At 46.6% G+C, this 21,295-nt stretch overlaps 1 long non-coding RNA gene across 1 annotated transcript; it reads right to left on the bottom strand.

The window, feature by feature from the left end:
• Positions 1–1,550: 1,550 nt before the first annotated feature.
• LOC144173665 (uncharacterized) lies at positions 1,551–20,271 on the bottom strand. The gene is made up of 3 exons (XR_013323351.1): positions 20,142–20,271; positions 5,887–6,010; positions 1,551–1,803 (listed from the first exon to the last, which is right to left on the bottom strand). It is a non-coding gene; the product is annotated as an uncharacterized LOC144173665 (long non-coding RNA).
• Positions 20,272–21,295: the final 1,024 nt, after the last annotated feature.

The raw sequence follows: 21,295 nt of genomic DNA, 5'->3' as shown, positions 1-21,295 counted from the left end.
AACTACATGCTTGTTTTAGCCCAATCTCTGTTTCATTGGTGGCCTTGCTGTAACTTGTTGCTGGCAGCCTGCCTGCCTGGCTGCAGAGCCAGATTGAAAACGTAGCCGGTGCATCTTACGGTATGTTTAACAAGCATTTCATTTAGCTACAAGACACCTTAAATGGAGCCCCGTGGTCATGGAGTTCCCTTTGGGAGAAAGTGATTAGCCTGAACTCCTCTCTATCCATATTTTACTTCCATGTTCTGGAAACTGTGTGTTGCTTGCACTTGATTACAAAATAAAGGGACCTTAAATGTGTAACACCAGCAAGAAAAACGAAGTTTTGTTATGCTTGTTTTGATGCCTATCATGCTCACCAAGCACGTTATCCTAATAAGGCTACATTATTAGGGCTACACAGCTGAATGCGGAACGAATAAAGTGCATCAAAATAAGCAAATAAGGTGTACAGCTGTTACCAATGTCTGTGTAAAATGGACCGTGCACAAATGCAGTTAGCCCAGAAAACGGCATTTGTTGCAAGGCAAAAGCTTTAAGCATCACAGGCTATTGGAGACTAGAGTGTGGCTGCTAGGGTGCAAAATGTACTTTAATTGATTGCAGGGTTTAACGAGCCAACGCAACGCAGGCGATGAGGCGCGCCGTAGTGAATGGCTCCGGATTATTTTGACGACCTGGGATATTTTTCGTGCGCCGATATCTCGTACACACGAGCGTTTTTGCTTTATGCTTCCATGAGAAAAGCGGCGGCTGCGGCTGGGAATCGAACCCGTGAATTCGTAATTTACTGCATTAACCCTTTAAATGGCAAGACGAAACCACACCATGCAAAATTTTTTACCGGTTTATGTCTTCTTTAGAGCAACCAGAGAACCAACAAAAGAAGTTTCATGATGTATCATAAAAACTAAAAAGATAGAGGGGGTCAACAATTGATCTGCCATTTAACAGTAAAAAGGTGGGGCTTAAAATTTTTTTATTTATGGATCTTTTTAACGCATTTTCTCTGGTGATTTTTTTATCAGCTCTCAAAACAATATTAGCGGACTTGAAAATTCAGAAAGCAGTCGTTTCCACTCTTCTGGCAGGGGAAAACAGCGCATTTATCACACTTGAGTCCAGAGACGCCATTGCGGCACATAGCGAAGTGACCTCTTGTGTGGTTTTATACGTGCGACGGAGAACCAAAGGCAAGTTATAGAGCTGCAACTAGACAGTGGCGGACGTTATCGTAACGGGCATTATCAGAAGGCATTGCGTGTTTCTTCTTGGGGACAGAAAGCTGCAGGGCTTTCATGCAAGGTCTTCCAACTGGGCATGGTACGAAAACTTCGTTCACTGATTTCAGCGAGTTGCAAACAGAAACGCGAAAATCTTTCAGAGGCATATTTTTTTCGTTTAGGGCAAAGCAGTCCGCCCTGCAGAGAAGCCGAGAGTTTACTATGCTAACGTCGAAGGAATACGCGAAAGCGGAAAGTGCCACCTTTATAGCAATCATCATCTTCATCGTCCGAAACGGGCAGGAGGACGCGATTGCCACCTTTCGCTTTCTTTGATGGAGGGTAGGAGCTACTAGTCGACAATGATCATTTCCATCGCTCCAGACTGGTTCTGGCCGAGCGATCAGGGCTACTGGTCACGCCATCGCCGTGGCTTGGTGGAGCTTCTGAGGTGTCCACGTGCACAGTTTCATCACTTGTCATCATCATTATAGTGAAGTTCAGAGTCACTTGGATGCTGCATAACAAGCGCACCCTCCCTGTCTGTTCGTCGCGTTCAATAGAAGATGTCTGTTCATTCCTGCAAAGAAAAAGATCGCATCCCCTCGCGACGTTACACTCTCAAACATACCACATTCGCAGCCAAAAGCTTTGATGGCGAAAAACTGCTAAGTAGTCATGGCTCTTGCTGCCCGCGAAATAGCTTTATCCGTCTTTATCTGCGATAAAATTATTACAGCCGCCAATGACTACAATTATAAAAGCGCCCGAACCGATTTTTGCAGCAGCCAAACCCTTCATACGGCACGCGCGTTGTTCCTCAACCCTTGCCTGGCAGCTCAACAATTTTGTGGACCGCGGTAACGGGCTGCTTTCTTAGCGTCTCAGCTAAAGAACACCACGATATTCATGTAGCGGGTTCCTCATACCTCCTTCCACGCGATTAAAAAATCTTGATTTTCTTACCTTGTAGCAGTGCTAGGACCCCGAGTCAGAATTCCGTCTTGGTGGGGAACATCAGCAAAAAGCAAACTGCTGAATTTTTTCAACAAGGCATCAACTGGTGCCCTCTGTCGTCTTATTTACCAACTGGAATAAAGATCGTGTGGCCTGTTGCCGCTAAACTTAGCGAAAAAAGCTTACGTTAGACGTGTGTTTTGAACAGAAACTGTTTTTTCTTGGGTCTACAGTATATTTGATCTGCGGGTTAAAGGGTTAAGTGGAACTGCTAAAATTTTTCAGTCATATCCGCAACATTGTTTTGATAATTTACCTGTTTCGTGATTTAGCTGGTTTATTGCTGCAGATGCTGCACAAAACATAATACAAAATGAGCAAGTTGGCTGACTAGCTAAAGAACATGGCCTGTGCCTTTTTTGCCATCACCCCATTTAGCCCTTTTTTCAAAGAAAAAAGTTTGTTTATGGTTATTATATGTTGATCTAGATTGGGTATAAGAGGTTTGGCCAGTAGTTTACCAAAACAGAGACATAAATCATTACTTCTCCAACACTGACCTCTGCTGTGTTGCTTTTTTTCTTTTGATCACAGCGCCAAAAATCATGAGCTTTGTAAACACAGAGCAGAAAGTGCATTTTCAAAGACGTCTCCACATGCGGACGACATCACGACTTTCCACAAAACCAATTGCAGATCTCTCATCCAAGTGCAGAAGTAAACATGCTCATTTTGTCCCATGAAAATTATCTTACAGTGCCATCAAAAAATGTATCTTAATGCAATAAGTTGATGCATGTCAAGACAGAACAACACATGAGATCCAGACGGCTTGTCTTCTGTAACTGGTTGTGCAAACATTTAACAAAAATTTACACCATCTTGCCGAAGGGGAACCCTGAGTAGTATGCGAAGCAGGCATGGGGTTGATTCAAGTGCCGATTAGTTTTCAGTTCGTCGTTTTAATGAGGTTGAGGTACGTAGCTACCGCTATACTTACCGTTTGGTTTCCGTGGTAACTACCACACTTTTCACTTACCGGAACTACGAAATTGGAAATTGCGTTGACCCCATGGCTGTTTCGCATACTACTCAGGGTTTCCTCATGTGAAGATGGTGTGATTTTATTAGAGGGGGTGGCGGTGTTAGAGTGGAGAGGCATTGAAGAGAGAGATAGAGAGAAAGAGACGTTATACGTGTATTGAGGTTGTCTTTATTTAGGTCTTATCATCATCATATTCAATGCTAAAATAGGCGAGAATCAGGCTGGAGACAAGGCCGTTGGGAACTATGGTCTGGGCTGTAGAAATAGCAGGGGGGACATACTAGTCGAGTTTGCAGAACAGAATAACCTACGCATAATGAATACCAGAGTCGTAAGTGGACCTGGAGGAGCCCGAATGGGGAGCACAAAAATGAAATAGACTTCATATTATGCGATACCCCTGGCGTCGTACAGGATGTGGAAGTGCTCGGAAGGGTAAGGTGCAGTGACCACCGTATGGTAAGATCTCGAATTAGGCTAGATTTGAGGAGGGACCGGAACAAGCTAGTACGAAAGAAACCGATAAATGAGCTAACAATAAGACGTAAAGTATAAGAATTCAGGATCGCGCTACAGAACCGATATTCCACCCTTAACGAGGAAGCCGAGCTTACGACAAAGGAAGCCAGCGACAACATTACACGCATTATCACGGAGTGTGCAGTAGAAGTCGGGGGCACTATGGCTAGACAGGATACTGGTAAACTTTCGCAGGAGACGAAAGATATAAGCAGGAAACGGCATGCCATGAGAATCTATACCGCAGCTGACAGAATAGAACAAGCCGAGTTCTCGAAGTTAATCACTAAGCGTAAGACAGCTGACATACGGAAGTATAATATGGAGAGGATCGAATACGCTGTAAAGAACGGAGGTAGCCTGAAATCAGTGAAGAGACGTCTTGGCGTGGAGAAAAATCAGATGTATGCACTTAAGGATAAGCAAGGCAATGTCATCAAAAAATAGGGATAAAATAGTCACAGTGGCCCAGGAGTTCTATAGAGATCTGTACAGTAGCCGGGACATAGAGGATAATGCCGAACGAGACAGTAGTTCAGAGGAGATAGACATCCCACCAGTAACGACCGAAGAAGTAAGGAAGGCTTTGAAAGAAATGAAAGGGGGCAAAGCACCTGGTGAGGATCAGATAACAGCAGACCTCTTGAAGGATGGCGGAGAAATTATACTTGAAAAACTGGCAAACCTGTATACGCAATGCCTAATGACCGCAATGGTACCGGAATCTTGGAAGAACGCGAACATCATCCTAATCCATAAGAAAGGAGACATGAAGGACTTGAAAAATTACAGGCCGATCAGCTTACTGTCAGTCGTCTACAAGGTATTTACCAAGCTTATCGCTAACCGAATTTCTGCAACCTTAGATTTCAGTCAACCTAAAGAACAAGCAGGGTTCCGTAAAGGTTATTCAACAATGGACCATATTTACACGATCAATCAGGTGATAGAGAGGTGCGCTGAGTATACTGAACGCCTATATATAGCCTTTATAGATTATGAGAAAGCATTTGACTCGGTAGAAACCCTAGCAGTCATTCAGGCATTACGGAACCACGGGGTAGATGAGCATTATATAAGAATACTAGAGGATATCTACAATGGGTCTACAGCTACCATCATCCTCCATAGAGAGAGCAGTAAAATACCTATAAGGAACGGTGTCAGACAGAGAGAGAGACGAAACATTTATTAGAGCAGACGGTGGTGAGCGGAGTGGGTCAGGGAGCAAACTGGTGTAAAGACATATTAGTAGAAATTAGGAAGAATAAATGGACGTGGGCAGGGCATGTAATGCCAAGGCAAGATAACCGGTGGTCATTAAGGGTAACAGAGTGGATGATTAGAGAAGGCAAGCGTTTTAGGGGGCGGCAGAAAGTTAGATAGGCAGATGAGATCAAGAAGTTTGCGGGGATAAATTGGCCACAGTTGGCGCACGACCGAGGTAATTGGAGAATAATGGGATAAGCCTTTGCCCTGCAGTGGGCGTAGATAGGCTGGTGATGATGATGATTATCATCATCATGTTCAACGTAGGTGACATCAAGCCGTGGTTGACGTTACGCTTTGATTATAACCGCCTCATGGTCTGTTAAATGTAAATTCAAGGGCTGTTGTAGTAGATGAACCCTAAAGTTGCTGAAGATGAGGTCGAAGCACGTTTCACGGATGGTTGTGGGCTGCTTGTAATCACGACCCGCCGGGACTCGCCAACGCACGCTGCTACCGACGACCATGACACTTCGAAGGCGCGTCAAGTGTGCTCGTCTCCTACTGTCCCACAAAGATACCGGCAACACTGTCGCTCCAGGAGCCCGTAAAGGGGAAGCGTGCTCGTCTCGTGCCGGCCGAGGAAGACACCGGCAACAGTGTCGCTCCAGGAGCCATAAACGGCTAAGACACCACCGGGCGTTCAGCAAGCCGAGCAAGTGCAGTGGGGGTGGACGGCGCGACAGCAACAACGACAAGGGAGGGACGTGCCCCTGACCATGACATGCTTTGCATATAGTATGTATTCAAAATTTACTTAATTTGCCATATTATCTTGACACGAGCGAGTAATATTAGCTTATGAGCATGAAAATTACAATGTTAAACGTGTTTGCCACATTGATATACATATGAACTAAGTAAGATACCCACCTCCAAATTAACACGCTAGCCCGCAGCCGCTGGGTCTGCCTGAGGATCTTGGAATCCACAGCCGTTCGCGCCTTTGCCACCTTTCCACTTCGTCCATGTTGCTTGATTGATGCCAAACAGCTGCCTGGAAAAAAAAGTGATGATTTATCATGCTTATATTTATGTTTCATGGTATTCTACAAGCTATTAGGACATAACAGAAATTTAATGTCTAGAGCCAAGCCTGAAATATTTTACATACAATGGTCTACAACCTATTTTGGGCACCGTTTTAGTTGTGAAGATATGAGCACATGAACCACTCTTTGAAATTAAGTCTACACCTGTTACAGTGAACCCTCTTAACCCGGTAAAAAACGTGTACTTTTTAAGAAGAATGCAGTACCCGAACTTGACGGGGTGGGGTGGGAGAGTATATGAGTGTAAAGTGGAAACTTTGGCTAGTACTGCATATAGATGTCACAGACATTAGTTCTTTCTACACACCTGCAGCATCTCTGCACAGAGTTCAGGTAGAAGAAAAGAATCGTCAACGCTGTTTTCGTAGGTTAGCACCGGCGCTTGGATAAAGCCTAGCACATACGGTGAAGCACATAGAGACGCACGCTAAGCTGACCAAATAAAGCAGAAATGTGATAAGCAATTACTTACCAACTATAAAAATCAGTCACGGCCAGCAGAATTAGCCACGCTCTTTTTAAACCTTTTGTGACTAGCACTGGAATAGCCAGGAGGGTAAGGGGGGTAAAACACCCCCCAAAAGTTGCACTTAATGATAGATGGTTCATTCACTTTCTTTTGGGGAAGCATGTAGAAAATGTACTGATGACGTCCTATATATACACACAGTCACATAGGGGAAGGCATTAGTACAATCCCCCCTCCACCGACATAATATTCTGGCTATACGCCACTGTTCAAATAGCAGGTTTACGCAAAATCATTCGTGAAACAACTGGCATCTGACTAAGCCTGTGTCAGGCAGTGTCAGTCAACACGAAACTGATAGACGTTTTCTAACGACGCTCACGAATTTTAATGATCTTAGTTTGGTCAATAAAACAGCTCATATGAAATATTCTGATGAAGGACAGCTCTTAAATCGGAAATTAGACCAGGTGGACTCCGCATGGCCAGTGGCAGATTGCACACCACATATGGGAACCATCCCCCTCCTTAAGGCATTTCTTACCTCTATCATCGAACATAACGGGAAATATGCGCGCGTGGTAATAATAAATGCCGATCTTCACATAAAAAACTATCACTGCGGCAGACTCGACCTTTAGGTGGGCCACTTCGTCTGCCACAGTTCTTGAATATCACCGGGCACGTGTTTTTGACGGCAGCCTAGTTCTTGGCTGTGCAGCGCGCCGACTGCTTAGACACGTCCGTACTTCTGGCGATGCTGCCCTGTTTCTCGCCATGTACGATACATTTATCTTAGTTTATCCAACAGTGAAATTCGCTAGCCTGCCGCTGGTCGCACAAAAAAAGGCCACTGGCACTGGCTTGGTAAACTACCAATGACTGGTAACTGGTAAACTGCACCAACTCCCTACCTGTTCTACACCAACAATATTGCCAGACAGCTGTTTAGTTTCCAAAATAAACAAAAAAAGCATATCGGGCTTTGGCATCGGGAAAGTTCACTATATTACCACTGAGTAAAAACAATTTTCGGTCGTAATTTCGTGTGTTGTAGCCGATAGTCTGCTATAAACATTATGAGCGGACTGGATTCCACCTAAAATGCATGGATATCAAACAAACAAACTGAAATGGTATGTTGTAACCGGAAGTCTGTGGTTCCCAGATCCGCTGTAACGAGCATAGACTGCACACCTACTACATGTAGCTAAGATTCAATAGTGTTTTTCTCAGAAGGGTAACAGGTTTCTTTGCAAACAAGCTGGGTTATTTAGGTGTTTTTCTAGTTTATTCCGAAATTTTTATTAAACAGAACTATCGGAACTGCAGAAGTTCCTTCCTCCCCTGCTGCTGGACTGATTGGCCTGGCACACAATACATAAGGGAAAATATTTGTTAAAAACTAAAAAAAATCATATCTGCCCTACATCTCCAAGCTTAAGCCAGACAGTTACCTCTTTTGTTACTGCGGGAAATTCATTGATTTTAAGGGTCTAAGAAAACATTTTTTCTGTGCTAAAAATACAGATTAGGCATACTTTTGCAGTAGCATAAAATGCAGGTTATTCAACACCCTTTCCAACAACACTACTTATAACAATGTTTTCATAAATAATGGTTGCAAAAAAGTACCGAATTCAATATTTTTGCCCAGGCATCGCACAAAATTAAAAAAAGGAAATTTGTGTATTACAAACCATTAAGGTAGAAAAAATGTTGAATATACATTTTGTAGATAAACATCTCAAAAACATGTCCAAAAAATTGATTTGCTCGGAACAATTTTTCAGGTTTCAACAAAAATGTTAGCACGCGAGGTGCCCGCGCTTTGTGGTGCAGCCCAACCTCTATTTGAAATTTCGCAAGTTTCCATGGTTCTCTGAAATAAATGTGGGGCTTTGACGTTATTAAAGGCACCAATTTGTCCTCACGTGATTTCGAAATACCTCGTCAATAATTACGGCCAGCACAAGATTCAAGGCAAGCAAGCAATGAGAAGAAATGAACTTGGAGTTCAAAACCAAACTCGGTGGTGGATACTGGTTGACGTTTTGATCGTCACTTACCTGTAAAAATTTTCAATTGCTGTTTCATGCGCTAGAATCATGTCTAGCAAGTTTTCGCCCAATAGCTGTCGCGCTATAAAAAGAGTTCATCACTACGAGCCTCCTACATTGCAGCGCCACCTAACATTTTCGAAAAGGAACAATATCAAGCGTGATGGAGACTTTGTCAGAATAGACAATTCTACCAGAGTCCTTCAATGCTTTACTGGTCACGAAACTGCTCCGTAACTCAATGGGAGAGCTTCATATGCTCGTTTGGCCGCCGCGCAGTGGCGCCACCATATCACTGAGGTTACTCCTCGGGCGGCGTTGCGCAGGATGGAACGGCGGAGACGCGGCGAGTTGTGTTTGTTTTTTGCGTGGAAAAAATCTAACCTTAATCTCGCGCAGTTGTGAGGCGACTTTGGTAGTGCAACGACGATGCCGAACACGAGTTGCTTCCCGAGATGTCGTTCCATATACAACGATACAAGAGAAAGTGTTTCCTTGTTCTTTTCACCGAGAGACGGAGAGCTGCGTAAGAAATGGAGGCGCGCCATTCCAGGGCAAGAAACGGGAGATGACAGCATCGATTATAATTGTGTGATAGTTTGTGGGAATGCACTGTTTGTGAGAATGAAAAAAGCAATGTACCCTTTTAATAATAATATTAATAATAATTTTATTTGCAAAGTCAGTGTGCCCACCCAGTGGCGTGCACGGCTAGGCAGAAAGGTAGAGACCCTTACGCAGGTGCGCCTGCTAGCCCGCCACTGAGGGGGTAGAGGGAGCGTAAAACGCGTTGAATAAATAGACAAGGATTGGAAAGAAAAACAAACAAACGAAAAGAAGACGACAACAGAGACAAAAAGTGACAGCAGAGAGATTGTAGGGACATACACGAAACACAGGAAGAGAACACGCAAGGACACACAGAGAATAATATAAACTTATAGTACATGGCGGGGCGTGGAGGAGACTAGGGGGCACTTGTCAGAAGGAGTGTACAAGACTATAACTTAAAGCCGGATTTTTGTCAGATCAGTCATGTAGTAGCGGTGCTTTATTACCTGTTTGCAAACTTGTGTTACCTTGCCCTCATGCTCGCATGTAAAAAAAAAAGATTTGGGACGTTCTTGTGCTTTTACTTTTCATATTTCCGGGAAATATTTCGTCGGGTTTGTTTCGTTTGTTTTGTAACCGCGCGAGACTGCTTCCGATTTTCTTATCTGACGTTTCATCCAGAGCGCCCGCTTGCTCTTATTTTCGTACATCCCGTCAGGCATTAATTTTTTGATATTGAAAGGCCGTCACCTTGTTGCTAACTTGATTTTTTGTTTATTCGGCAATGTTGTCGAACCTATTTTCATGGATCTGAAATTTACAACGTTCCGAGAGTAATGCATGCTTAGCAAACGCTGCGCCACTCACTTTAAAGACGTTCATCTGTATGTCGCAATGCGGACTGCTTCTTCGATGTTTGTGTTTCATTATAGACTTTTGTGGAGCAGGACGTCGCTTAAATAAACTTTGTTCAAAAAAACTTTACGTCGTTCTTGGCTACGTTCTTGGCTGCGCTTCACATCGCAGCGCAAAAAAAATAACTTTTTGTACGCTGGACCTGATCTTTTGCCTCCCTTCGATAAATTGGAAATTTTGTTGGGTGTGAGAAAATTAGTTTTGTTGTTTCTTTTTCGCTTCTTTTTTTTGCAAGGATTGCGAAGCGTGAAAGCGTAAAGACACACAGTGCAACATATATCTCCTTCGTGTTATGATCTTTCGCGTTTCTGCATCGTTTTAGATGTTCTCAAGTACGTACCAACTCTTTTTAACGACAATACTATTGGGCTATCTCTTTTAGCGTTCTGTGCATTCCAGAGCAATCAACGGATTCATTATTAGCGTAGTCTGAACGACGCGTACTTGGTTTCGTTCAGTTTCTTTTATTGCATTATCGATAGGCCCGCAGCAGTCCGTGACTACCGAACAACCATATGTGTGGTATTTACAACATATGCGTTAAGAAAAGAAACAATAGAGATTTACGAATCCGTAAACGCGACGGCGCCGCGGTTGTGCCAGAGGACGAAGAAGCCGTTGCCATTCGCGGCCGAGGTCTACGGTAATTTACTAGGAAAAATATAACCCCATTGAAGGCAGGTGATATACACATTGACTGGTCTATTCATCCCTAACTACTACAAAAAAGCACACTTTATCAGCGCGCAGATACCAAGAGCAGCGGGCGTTTGCACACCAAGAGCTGGCCAATATGCCGCACGCGCGGCGGCTGGATGCCCTTCGTGCGGCGCTGGCGCCTGTAGTGGCGCCCGCGCTCCCTAAATGAAACGAGCGCCGACGTTTCGTAACCAGTAGCATTCAAGCACTCTGGTTCTACTAAGATGCAACGTTAGACCTCCGGAAATACCCCCGTACGGAACAGAAACTGGCTCATGAACGGATGGCAGTGTTCAAGGGAAATTTGAAGCGTTCTGTTTGTCTGAACTTTTCTTCACTTTGTCACTTCGGTGGAGATCGAACGTGAAACACTCAGACACATAGCGGGTGGCTGTGACAAATCTGCCCCAGACCCCCCAGACCTTTCCACGGAGCTTTGGGAGAGCCGTAGTCAGCTCCGGCCTCGAATATCAGCTGCGCCTAATCAAAAGGGCTGTCGACGCGGCCTGAGCTCAAGGCATCCTGGAATGAGGACGCCTCTGTGAAGCATTTCCTCGATTTAATAAAAGTTTATTCTGTCTCTTCTTCGATATCCGATGACTTGGTGTTATTCTTAGACCTAAAGCTGAAGCTGTTATGGCAGAACTAGGGTGTGGGTAAAGTGTAAGCACTAGTGGCGTTCTGGTTTCGAGCAACAGTAGCGGGCGACGGAAGCGCCATAGCAAATCAGCTTGAAGTTAGGTAACTCCGTACTAGTGCGAAATTTGAATTTTGCAACACAAAAATGAATCTGAAACTGCTGGAAACTCGCTGAAAGTGCCAGGTTTCCTTGTTTACACGCGAGGGACCTTCAAAAATAGGCTGTGCTAGAATAAAGTTACCCTTTTTCCGAAGCAAACATCACTAGTGAGTAGCCTGCGTCATTTTTCGGTAATTATCACCGCTCAATGCTGCCGGATTACAAAGATAACATATTTTGGCATTGGCATTGTACCTGCTAGGAGCCTGTTAAGTACTTTGTTGAGTACTGCAAATTACTTTATTCGTCCGAGGTTTACATGACTGGCGGTGCACAAGATGGAGACCGTGCCGAGAGAGTTGGCGGGGAAAAACACGGTCACGTATTTGTCTCCCGAAAGGTGCCCACCGGGGACGTGGCGCCACCCATCGTAGCACTGGGGAACTCACGCGTGTAGTTGCGCGAATTTCAATACGCGGCGGCACCTGTCCACTTTGTAATCTCAGACACAACACTTTTCCCCCCTTAGAAGGATGCCTTGTACCATGTAGGCTGTCGTGTAATCCGGGCTGGACGTTTTGGTGTGCCAGATTCCGGTTGACGTGATGATGGCTTCGCTAGTGTGTTTCCCGTTGGATTACTGTCCATACCAGCCGCGGTGGCTCAGTGGCTAAGGCGTTGCGCTGCTGAGCACAAGGTCGCGGGTTCGATTCCCGGCCGCGGCGGCTGCTTTTCTGATGGAGGCGAAAAGCAAAAACGCCCGTGTGTACGAGATTTCGGCGCACGATAAAGATCCCCAGGTGGTCAAAATTAATCCGGAGCCCTCCACTACGGCGCGCATCGCCTGCGTTGCGTCGGCGCGTTAAAAACCCCACAATCAATCAAGGATTACTGTCCATGCCCCATGTGAGTGTCGCTGAGGCTTGTCTGTCCAGGGTCAGTTCCCCGGCACGCTTCCTGAGCTGGTTCAGATGGCGTCTTACCGTTCTTCCTGCACACTGCACAAGCCAGGATCGGTGACCGATCCTCTTAACCAGAGTTCCTTCTGTCCAGTCGGGCCCCCTGCTGGCTTTGCTGAACTGCCTGACCCATACTGCTTCTCCTTCAACGAGTGTACGGCTTTGGGGTAGCTCAGCTTGTGTCATCTCTTGTCCTTCAGATGCGTTGACTAGGTCCAACTGGCTTGGTAGCTCCCTCCCAAACATAGCCTTAGCGGGTGTTATGCCTGTCGACTGATGCACAGTGGTATGCTGCCTGAACAGAAAACGCGACAAGTGAACGTTGAGCGAACCGGATGGTTCTCTTGCGAGCGCCCTCTTCAGTTCTCCTACATAACGTTCTGCTTGCCCATTCGTAGCAGGGTGGTATGGGGCGGACGTTACACTCCGAATGCCGTTTCTTTTGTAGAAGCCTTGTATCTCCGAAGACACAAACTCAGTCCCATTGTCCGACACAACTTTACGCGGTATACCGAACGTGGCGAACAGAGAACGCAGAACACTGATGACTGCTGTCGATGTCGGGCTGTTCACTGGTCGCACCTCCAACCACTTGGTGAAAGCGTCGACGACGACCAAAAAGGTATGTCCCTCCACCGGACCAGCGAAGTCCACATGCAAGGTGTGCCATGGTGTCGTCGGCTGCGTCCAAATTGGAACTGGAGCCTTCTTGGGATCGCTCTGGGTGCGCTGGCACTGCTTACATGACTTGACAGTTGTTTCAATCTCGGCGTCCAAGCCAGGCCACCAAAGGTAACTGCGCGCACAAGCCTTCGTGGCTACAATTCCACGATGTCCCGCGTGAACCAAGGACATGGCCTGTTCTCGAGCTGCCGCAGGTATGACAACTCTTGAGCCCCAGCTAATGCATCCTCGATGGATAGCAAGTTCGGTAGCTCTTCTTCGGTATGGAGTGAACCTGTCTCCCTGTAATCGCTGCACGGTGCCATTCTGTACTGCTGAAAAGACTTCCGCAAGAATGGGGTCCTCTTGAGTGAGTGTGGATACAACGTCAGCTGTCAATGGTGGTCGCGGTAACGCCTCAAACATTAGGATGTCTCCAGGTGAGTAAGGTTCTTCAATGCGGTCTGGCAGTGGAAGTCGGCTAAGCGCATCCGCATTCTGGTGACGACTACCGGCGCGATACTGGAGGTTGTAGTTGTACGCTGAGAGTTTGAGGCACCACCTTTTCATCCTGGGCGAAAGCATCTCAGGTACAGGCTTTCGTGGCCCAAGAATCCCGAGTAACGGCTGGTGATCCGTCAAAAAGGTGACTTCTCGGCCCACAATGTACTTGTGGAAATGAGTGGCTGCAAAGACTACAGCAAGTCCTTCCCGGTCGAGTTGCGCGTAGTTACGCTCAGTGGAACCCAATGTCCGGGATGCGAATGCAATTGGTGCCTCTCTGCCTTGACTGTCCAGCTGAGCAAGCACGGCACCTACGCCATAAGGCGAAGCATCACATGAAATTAAGAGGGGCTTGCTTTCATCATAGTGGGCCAAGACAGTCCTCGACAAAAGGCACTGTTTGAGCTCATCAAATGCCTTTTGATGCCGCTGCTCCCATTTCCAAGTTTTGTCCTTCGCCAGCAGCTCGTACAGTGTTGACGCCACTGTAGCGCGGTGCTCCAGGAAGCGTTCATAGAAGGCCAGCATGCCCAGAAAAGACTGCAGTGTTTGCTTACTTGTGGGTGCTGGTGCCTTCACGATGGCCTCAACCTTGTCATCTGACGTGTGGATCCCTGCTGCATCAATCTTGTGACCAAGAAAGTTGACTTAAGCCACACCAAACTGACACTTGGATTTGCACAGTCGAAGGTTTGCCTGGGCCAGCCGCTCCAGAACTGCCGCAAGACGGTCTTTGTGCTCTTTCGCTGTTGCTCCACTCACTATGATATCATCCAGGTAAACACATACTCCTGGCAAGCCGCTCAAGGTTGTCTCTATAAAGCGTTGGAAAATTGCTGGAGCAGCTGAAACGCCAAATGGAAGCCTGTTAACTTTGTACAGACCCTTCGTGGTGTTGACTGTGAGAATCTGTGCTGTCTCTGGACTGACGTGAAGTTGAGTGTAAGCTTGGGCCAAGTCCAAGGTGCTGAAAACTTGCCCTCCCTTCAAAGTGCTAAACACTTCCTTTGTTGTAGGCAAGGGGTATGAAGTCTTCTTCGCAGCCTCATTTACGGTACAGCGGTAGTCACCGCAGGCACGCAAGCTTCCGTCTTTTTTCCGTACCCATACTAGTGGTGTAGCCCAGTCTGAGTGTTGGACAGGCTCCCAAATACCGTCTTCTACGTACTTGTCAATCTGCGCCTCCGATGATGCGCGCATGGCAAAGGGCACAGGCCGTGCCTTGAAGAACTTGGGGCTTGCCCCCTCCTTCAGTTCCAGATTTACTGGTGGGCCTGTGTGTCCCGTGGTGTCTTCACAAAAAACGTCATCATACTTCCGTAGCAGCTTGGTCAAAATGCCTTCGTCCGTTGTCTGGTGAATGCCGTGAAGCTCGATGCCCAGCTTGTCAAACGAGTTGCGTCCCAACAAGCTGCATCCTGTGCCTTGGACAACAAGAAGTGGTAGTTGACAAGTCGCGTTTTTGTGAACAACATTAACTGTCGCTGTTCCAATGACTTGGAGGTGCTGACCTGACCAGGTGCGTAGATGAATGTCGTCCTGCTGCAGTGTAGGTGCGTGCGTTGGCCACACAGTTTGAAAAGTGTCTCTGCTAACCATGGTACACGCTGCACCGGAGTCAACCTCAAAAGTCACTGGTTTGCCATGCACTGTAAGCTTCAGGGTGAACTTCGGGGTGTTGAACCCGTCTGCCACGGTACAGAGATCATGGAGCGTTGAAACGTCTGGTTTGGTTTGCTCCGTCACGTTGGCAGTCTGTGAAGTTCCTAAGGAAATGCTGCGCTGGTACGTCTTTTTCTCAGCCTTCTTCCTTCAGATACAAGCCTTAACAATGTGGCCTTGCTTCCGGCAGTAATTGCACGTTGTTTTGATGAACTTACATGTCTTGGGACTGTGGGATCCATCGCAGCGCCAACAGCGTTGTCCTTGAGAATGCGCCTTGGAGTTCTTAGCGCTGTCGCTGGCGTGCGCTGCTGCCTTGTTGACTTTCGCGTGATCAGTTTTTATCTTTTGTTGTTGCTGGACGGCGCTTTCCGCTTGAATAGCGAAATCGTAGGCCTTTGTAAACGTGAGCTCCTTCTCTGCGAACAGTCGCTGTTGAAGGTTCTCGTCGCGGAGACCACACACAAAGCGATCCCGCGACATTACATCTAATGGCAGAAGCGTTGGATTGTAGTCGGTAGCTCCCTGCTGTGTTGATGCCGCTCCACCAGCTTGCGTCGCCGGGGGTGCTGTTGCCGTCGGCAGCGTGCCGAAATTGCAGCTCGTAGCTAACTTGCGTAGTGCCGCAACGTAGTCGTTCACCGACTCGGCTGGAAGCTGATCCCGCCTTTGAAACATGGCACGACTGTAGACCTCCGACGGGCGAGGGTCGTAGTGCGCGTGAAGTGCGGCCACGATCTCGGCATAGCTCACTCGGTCCGGCGTCTTCGGTTGAAGTAGCGCACAAACCACGTCGTAAATGTGAGCACCGCACAGTGTAAGCAAATGTGCACGTTGCTTGACAGGGTCGGTCACATCGTTGGCCTCGAAGAAGAATTGTAGTCGGCCGAACCACGATGACCAGTTGGAGCCCGTGAACTCCTCTAAACGTGACGAAAAATCATGCTGGCGGCCAGCCATGACTTACTGGATGCACTGGGGGTTTCCCTGCCGCGGGTGATCCGCCTCGTCGCCAATGTTAAGTACTTTGTTGAGTACTGCAAATTACTTTATTCGTCCGAGGTTTACATGACTGGCGGTGCACAAGATGGAGACCGTGCCGAGAGAGTTGGCGGGGAAAAACACGGTCACGTGATTGTCTCCCGAAAGGTGCCCACCGGGGACGTGGCGCCACCCATCGTAGCACTGGGGAACTCACGCGTGTAGTTGCGCGAATTTCAATACGTGGCGGCACCTGTCCACTTTGGAATCTCAGACACAACAGATCCATTTGATAAAAAAATGACGGCAATGCAGCCTAACCACGAGTAGCACGCTTTTTTGTCAAGTGTAGCATCTATGCCCCCTTTCATGAACAGCAACCCCTTTCCAACTGATTATCAAGACATTTCACAGGGCTACCAATAATGTCCTAATTGGTTTGGTGATATGCACTGTACGTCTAATATAAATTTTGCCGGTGCAAAATTTCAGTGCAGTCGGCTTTCGATTGGCCCACCTGGAGTTTTTTTTTTAACACGCACATAGCAGGCACACAATCCTTTTAATACTTCACCATCAGAAACAGGTGTTGCAGCCAAATATCAAAACTGTGACCTTGTGCACAGCAGCAGCATGCCTTTGTCTCTGGGCTACTGGCAGGTCAAAAAACTATTCTGAGTGGCTTGAAGGAAACGCGCACGCAATTCACTACTCAAGCAAGTCCCCAAAACCAATCTTAGGAATGAAAAAAGTTATGTGGTTTAACGTATTAAAGCTACACCTGTGCTATGGGGTGTGCTTTTGTGCAGGGCTTCGAATTAGGTTGGAACACAAAGAGACCTTTCACACGGTTTTTTAACAGTCATTGTTCAGACAGTTTCTTTAAAAATTACATCTGATAATTTACCGTCCCTTAGCGCCTAAGCTTAAACAACAGTACGGGAGAAAAGAGATGCAAAGTGGGCAGGAGGAAAAAGAAGAAGGTAAACACCACCTCGTGCCACTAACATACATCTATTTGTTGCGATTTATTTTGTTCTTGTTCTCTGGACAGCCATTACAGCATTTGTTGCTGGCTCTGCAGCTGCAGTGAAACAGTGCAAAATCCGCTATCATAGGGTGGACATCTTTGCACTGGCTAACAATGGCTCTCCGTGTGGGCAGGGGCCCTGTGATTGCTCTGGGCACTTACTGGTTTGATTTAAATATTGTTGTTTATATTGTCATAGTGCACTGATGTATCTTTTGCTTCTTTGTGGCACCTAGACTCGTTGGTCATAAATGAGCCATCTGACTTCATAACGCTGACAAAGCCTGTGAAAGAATGCACAACAGACTGTCCTATTATTGAAGTGGTCCACAATGTGTGGGATGGGCTTCATACGTCTTGACTCCTGGCTGCCACATGACAACAGAGAACACAAAAATGCAACATTGTTTGCTTGTCCATCCTGCTTATTTTGGTGTCTGAAAGTATTGCTCTTGAACGCTTTGTAGTTCGTGAAAACTACACTGCGCAAACTAATGGGAGAAAGCATAACACTAAGTACACTGCTGTGAAACGCAAAATGTTTAAAGCAGGCGAGACACGCAGCAAAGGTTTCTCTACACCAGCTGCAGCTTTTCATTGTGCATTGCTATCTGCACATGACATTATTATACAATGTAAAAATCACTGTAGCCTGTATATGTTCAGTTCTTCTCTGTATGTTCAGTACACGAGCACTTTTCCACACCTGAGAGGCATTTAGCTGCATAGTTACATTTTTGGCGCACCTGTACCTTTGTTAACATAGAAATGTGTTGCACTGCTTTGTATAGTGAGCTAAGCCTTCGACGATTGAACGAGAATCGTAAAATCAGAACTGGCAGCTTGACTGCCGCAAAAGATGTCCGAGTAAAATGTATTGCAGAAGCAACAGCAAATACACGCCGCATGCTCGTAAGCGTGCTTCTCAAATTACTTTACACTGTAATGAGAACTGGACATGTATGCGGCGCTTTGACAATTTTACTGGACGGCAGAAATACACCAGAAAACTACACAACAGTTATGGCAAGCGTAGGTTTTAATGGCTGTTTAGAACCGCCAACCAATATATGCTCTGCCGTGTCAGATGCACTAAGCCCCATCAACGCCGCCTGTATAAACATTGCCTAACGCGTGAGCGAAAAATTGCCCAACAGCCACTCTCCTGTTGCTCTCTCCTAGCCTTCCGCGCTCCGTAGCCTTCCAGCGTGCTTTCGTGTCCGCCAGCCAGCGCCGCTTCTCGGAAACTATGCAAAATAGTGGAAAGATTGTTTAGCGTTCCCGAGGCGGCGCTCCTACGCCTTCTTGTTTTTCACCATGCCTGTCTGTTTTAGTCTGTCACTGATAAAACTTCCTTTGTCACGAATCAAAATCTCTTGCGCGGCCGCAGGCTGATGCCGGCTTTGCGCGCTTATCTACTCGGATCACAGGCCCTGAAATTTTCTGAGTGGGGCATCCCACCTCTATCCCCTCCGCATTTAGGTATTGTTTTGACCCCGCTGTTCGCACTCCGCATCGGTACGCACTTCTAAAATTGAGGACTCTACTGTAGAAGCGCCCGGACAGCGTGGCGGGATCCCAGCTGCTTATCCTTTTGTTTCCTATAATTTTTTGAAGTTGTCAAGCACGTGATATTAATGGAAAGTAATGGTAGAAGTGAGCGCCTGAACAAAAAACGTGCAGGCAATTTTTTCTTCTTTAAATACTCCAGAAATAAAAAATTCAGTAATACAGGCTGCCCATCCGAAAATCTCGTTTTTCTGTTAGCTATATGTCTACCCGACAATCAGTGTGTTCTTATACTATTTCAGCCTTTATCTTTGGAAAAATACAGCAAATATGAAGAGAGCGACACGTTGAACGAGATCCCCAGTGCGCCACAGAACTAGCGCCCCGTCGCGGCTAAGATTTAAGCGAAACGGCCCTTGAAGCCCAACAGGCAAGCTGACAGACACACGTCGTAGAAGTGGGTGCAGCGTTCGCGACTCACGAGCAGTGACGTAGGCGAGATGTCCGCCGGCACGCGCCACATAGCGGATCAGTGCATGAACTAAGCGTTCCTACCCTTCCCATTGTAAAGCGCGCGACGCGCCAGGCAATGTTAATACAGGCGGCGTCGGCCCCATAAGCGTGTTTTACAGTACACCTTGGCAAGTCATTCATATTTCATTCGCCCTGCCATGCCGCGCCCCGATAACTAACTATAACCTGTCAACCTGTCTAACTATAACCGAACCGCCAGCGTAACAACAATGAAATCTACCCTTAACCTTCAATCCCTAGCAGTTCGACGTAAAATTTCCCGACTTTCGTTGTTCCACAAAATATTTTATCACCAACATCTGCATGAAGAACTCATTTTGCCTCCATTGTACGTTTCTTCTCGGCTTGATCATGCTCACAAAGTCGGTATTGCATCAACCCGAACGACCGCTTTTTCTCAGTCGTTTATTCCTCGTACGTCATTAGAATGGAATCGCCTTCCCTCTCCTACAGCAACCATTGTAAATCACATGCTTTTCAAAAATGCCATAGTCAACATTGTGTAATTCTTGCTTGTTGTGTACAGTTATGCTTGCTTGCTGTGTTTCTTTTTGTTTTGCCTAATTTTGTATAAGATGTTTGTTTGATATGTGTTTCTCTCGCTGCTTTTTTTGTTATTCTTATGAATGTACCCACTCCCCTCTATAATGCCATTGGCCCTGAGGGTATTACTAATAAATAAATAAATAAATAAATAAACTCGTGTGTGCGTGCAAAGCTCGTAAATGTCGCGCTTGCACCCCGACCAGCCTCGAAGGGAAAGTCTTCACACTTCCGGGAAAGAAAAAAACCGCGCTCACGTTCTCGAAAAGCACGACGGGTGTCTCGCAGCGACGTGTCAGTCCCCGCGGGTCAAAACACGGCTATGAATTCGGGGAGAACAAAGTCAGGTTCAAACAAGGCTTTGGTTCAATGCGCCCCCCGACGCAATACTTCAAAGCAAGCAATGAAATGACGCTTGTCTGCTGTCCCGCTATCTGTCGACCGAGCTATAACTGCGAACCTGCAAAAGAAACCAAGAAAACACCGCAGACATGGCGCGAACAAAGACTTCTCCCGCCCACACCCCGGTCACAATGCAAGAGCAAAAATAACACATCTCACGGGCGATGGACGAATGCGGTGCCGTGTGCCATAGAGAAAATATACTGACTCTAGAGAGAAAGCCCGCCGCTGAGCCAATGCATTGGAACCGTACGACACAGAGTGGCAGACATGATACAACGATTTTAAGTTTGCCAGCTGAGATTTTGCTTACTAAAAACGACGAAAGTGAGAGGTATTAATCTGGCAACGTGCTGCTGTGGCATTTGCACGTTCGGCTAGCGAAGCATTCCGGGAGAAATTGTAACATGGTGGCCCGCTGACCAGGCGGATTTTGTGTAGGCGGCATCGAGAGCATTGCGTAGTTTATCTCCTGTGGATAAGTAACCAACGTGTTTTCGGTTTAGCCTGTGACTTACATGTACTTCATCTATTTGATCAAGATGTGGCAACGCGCACACAACACTTGCGCGCAAGCTCGAATGCGCCTATGGCATGCGCGTGGACGCCAAGGAATCAGCTGATTCGTACTGAGACGCACACAAAAATGAATCTCCGGTACGATCTCCGAGCATTTTTGCGCTGTGCTACTTTATTTGCCTTTCTGTGAGGTTTTGCGAGGCGCTCAATGCTTTTCAAACGAAGTGAAGTGAACTGTGGCTTTAGCTGAATGTGAAACCTTGATTGACTCCAAAAGAAAATGTTATCGCATGGTCCAACGCCTCATATTGCCGGTGAGTCGCGGTCTCCTTTGAAGCACAAGAACGAAAGATCGCGGTCGATCGCAGGCCAACGGAGTGGCAGAATGCAGGCCAAGGGAGTATGCGAAATACTGTCAAGCGGCGTGTCCCAATTTCCTGTCGGTCTGTATTTGTCAAGTTCTAGCTGCTTTCAACCACTTCAAAGGAAA

This window comes from Haemaphysalis longicornis, unplaced genomic scaffold (genome assembly GCF_048455015.1).
Source record: "Haemaphysalis longicornis isolate Haplotype H1 unplaced genomic scaffold, Haemaphysalis longicornis Haplotype H1 scaffold_3, whole genome shotgun sequence".
NCBI classification, from domain to species: domain Eukaryota; kingdom Metazoa; phylum Arthropoda; class Arachnida; order Ixodida; family Ixodidae; genus Haemaphysalis; species Haemaphysalis longicornis.
The sequence above is the reverse complement of the archived record's forward strand: the minus strand, read 5'-3'. Positions and strand labels throughout refer to the sequence as shown.